Raw genomic sequence first — 3,396 nt, forward strand, 5'->3', positions numbered from 1 at the left:
GGGGGGGGGGGGGGGGGCAGGGAGAGGACGCGAGTGGGGGATGTTCCCATTTTACAGAAGCAGAAGCAGAGGCCTCAAGAGGTGAAGTGACCTTCCCGGCGTCACACAGCTAGCCAGTAACAGCACCAGGATCTATACCCCGGTCTGCCAAAGCCTCAGAGCTGTTATGCTTGAGAAAGAGTGGGAGCCCACCCACACCCCCGCTCCTTAGCACTTCAGCCCAGTGCCCCCACCCAGCATCTGTGCTGTCTGCTCTTCTCTGGTCACAGAAGCCCCACTGCCCGGCCGTTCGGCGGTTGGGGGTCAGAGGAAGTCCAGCCCTCCAGGAGCAACTGGTGGGGCTGAGTCAGGCAGAGGCTGACCCTCCAGTCTGTCCGCACGGAAAGGCTCACCGGGGACCAAGCCGAGGATGCCGTGTTGATGGGGCAGGCTTCTGGAGAAGGTGAGTGGAAGCCAGCCTCGGAGACAAGCGGGGTGGATGGGGAAGACGGAGCATGCCTGGCCGGCGGAGGGAGGGGCCCAGGGTCGGGCCAGGGGCCAGCGCGGGAAGTGGGAGAGGCAGGGCAGTACCTCCGCTCTAGGGCCAGGCTGCCTGGGCATGAACCAGCTGTGCCAATTCCCCTCGCACCCTTAGGCCCTCAAAGTGCCTCGGCGCCTCTTCTGTGAAATGGGTGCAACACCTGAGACAGGCCATACCACCCCCCTTGGGTGGCGCCCCCCTCATCCTGGACCCCACAGCCGACAAAGTCCTTACCAGTAGGCTTGAGCTTATACCCGATTGCCTAAGCCCACCTCCACGTGCCTCTGTGTCAAAGACAACCAAGCTAGCAGTGCCTGTCACAAGCATCGCTCTCCAGCCAGCCTCTCCCTACACTTCATCTCCAGCCTCACGACCCTGGGAGAGGAGTATCTTCCCTCTTCTACAGGCAAGCTCAGAAACTCAGAGTGGTTAATTACCCAGCCCCAGGTCACACAGCAGAAAGGAGACACAGTTGAATCCAGACCTGGGGGCAGGGCTCGCCCTGCCCCGGCCCCCCGCCCCAGGTACCTAGTCCAGAGTCAGCACTCTGTCCGCAGGTGCCATCCAGCCCTCCTGGCCTAAGAGATTTTCCCAAGGGACTGGCTCGGCTCCATCCTGGCCGAAGCCCTGGGAGGTCAGAGCCCAGGTCCCACAAACCTGACCAACAGCTCCTGTTGCTCAGACCGGCTCACCAGGGCTTTACCTGCCACTGCTGGGGCTGCGGAAGCAGCGAGAAGGACCCAGGCAAGCAGGCGAGCCGTGAGGTGCTGTCGTTCCTCCCCTCCCCGCCTTCCAGAGTTCCTTCCAGGCTCAGTCTCTGTTCCTGGGCTCGCCCCTCCCCTGCCGCCTGGGGTGCGTGCTGTGCTGCTCCCACCATTCACCTGTCCCCCTGGGCCACTGGTTCCCACACTTTGCTGCACAGTAGAACGACCTGAGGCACTTAAAAAAAAAAAAATCCCGATGTTCTCCTGCCCACCTGTGTCTGTGCAGGTGCCTTTTTATTTCTTTCTCCTTTTCCTAATAAACCTGTCCTTTATAAGACGTTAAAAAAAAAATATCCTGATGCCCAGCTTGCACCCAGTACCAATTCAATCAGAAAGTCTGGGGGTGGGACTCAAGCATCACTGGTTTTAAAAGATCCCCAGCGAGTCAGTGTGAACCAAGCCTGGCAAGTATTGCTTCCGACCAAGATGTCAGCCCTAAATACATACAAAACCATTAGGGAGCTTTAAAAAAATTCCGCAGGCTGGCGGGGCCCTGAGGTCGGTGAAGGGTGAAGGGTGGAGCTCCTGGGGTCACCCCTTCCCTGCTGCCTGGGGTGCGTGCTGTGGTCCTCCCACCACTCACCTGTCCCCCTGGGCCACTGGTTCCCACACTTTGCTGCACAGTAGAACCCCTGGGGCACTCAAACAAAAACCCAGGTGATTCCAGTGCACAGCCCGGCTGGAGAGCCGCCCTGCACGCTTCACAAGGCGCCCCCCTGGGCCCTTCCCCCGTCGGCCCAGACACCCCGGGACTGGCACTTCCTCAGCCCCATTTCTCAGACGAGAAAGCAACGGCCAGGAGAGGCCAGCGAGCTCGTGTCCGGCTCACAGTGCAGCTACCCTCTTCTGACTCCTGCGGGGGTCCCCCTTCCCCTGCGTGCTCTGACAGCCACCCACCTCCTGCCCGGGGGCTGCTGGAACAGCACCCTCGCCCCGTACCCTGGTCAGTTAGGGAGACTGGCCGTTGACAGAGCCTGCAGGCACTGAGGGAAGCCCTGTCCCCACCTGCCTTCCCAGACTCCAGGCAGCCCCCCACCCTTGGGCTAACACGGGAGGACGCCCCCTCCACCCGTCTTGCCCACCTCCAGTTCCACCCATTCCCAGGCCAGGGCCGATGACCTTCATCAGGGTGACCATGCGGTTGCTTCATCTTCCCCCTTTGGGAGTCAAAGGGGAGACTCTTAATTGCACTAGGAGAAGAGGAGTGAGCAGTATGCGATCCCCCCCCCAGGTGCGGTGGGCTTCCGACACCGCCGCTGTGATTACTGACTAATGAAGGCCTGCGCTGGGCAGCCTTGGGCAAGTCGCTTGGCCTCTCTGGCTACTGACATCCTCCTCTACAACATGGGGTCCTAAATGTTCCCAGAGTGGCTGTGAGGATGAAAGGAGATATCTTTAAAGTGTCTGAAAGCTAGTGGATGCTTAACAAACAGTGGGGGTTTTTGTTATTAGCTCACCCAGGAATATAAGCCCCCACAGAAGACACAGACACAGACACACACACAGACACACACACACACACACACACACACACATCTTCTTCCTTAGGATAGGTGACCCAGGCACACACACAGTCAGGCACACAAGCGTGAGCAAACACACACACTGTACCTCCACCTCCTTGAGAACTTGCCCGGGACCCCAGGGAACACCTACGGACCTAAGTGAGCCCCAGGGGACCTGGCCACCAGAGGGGGGAATGTTCCACATCTACCCGCCCACCCACAGCCCACTGCGCCCTCCCCCCCCAGCCCAGTGGACCACCCGGCTGCCAAGCATTCCGGGCGACAGGTGCCTGTGGCTGTTCCCCCCGCCGCCTGCTCCTCCAGCCCTCTGCCCAGTCTGCACCATCCGTCCAGGACGATAGAGGGAGGAGTCTGTCACCCTTGCGGGGGGCGCCCGCGGGTGGAGGGGCGCCCGCCGTCACTGAGGCGGTGCTGTGCTGCCCAGACCGAGAGCGCTAATGTACCCAAGTGCAGGACCACCAAGATGGCTGCTCGGGAGGCTGACGGCCAGGGCTCGGACCTGATTCCAATCCACAGTCCTGTCCTCGTCAGGCTCGTGACCTGGGCTTCCCAGGACTCAGCCCAACGTTAGGAGGCCTCCGGGGGG

At 60.9% G+C, this 3,396-nt stretch overlaps 1 protein-coding gene across 2 annotated transcripts in view; it reads right to left on the reverse strand.

Moving 5' to 3' along the window:
- The window catches only part of GRM4 (glutamate receptor, metabotropic 4), a 101,633-nt gene that overhangs the window by 25,999 nt on the left and 72,238 nt on the right, over positions 1-3,396 (reverse strand). The gene's annotated exons all lie outside the window — the stretch shown is intronic.

This window comes from Condylura cristata, unplaced genomic scaffold, assembly GCF_000260355.1.
Source record: "Condylura cristata isolate star-nosed mole 26May11 unplaced genomic scaffold, ConCri1.0 scaffold00001, whole genome shotgun sequence".
Taxonomy (NCBI): Eukaryota; Metazoa; Chordata; class Mammalia; order Eulipotyphla; family Talpidae; genus Condylura; species Condylura cristata.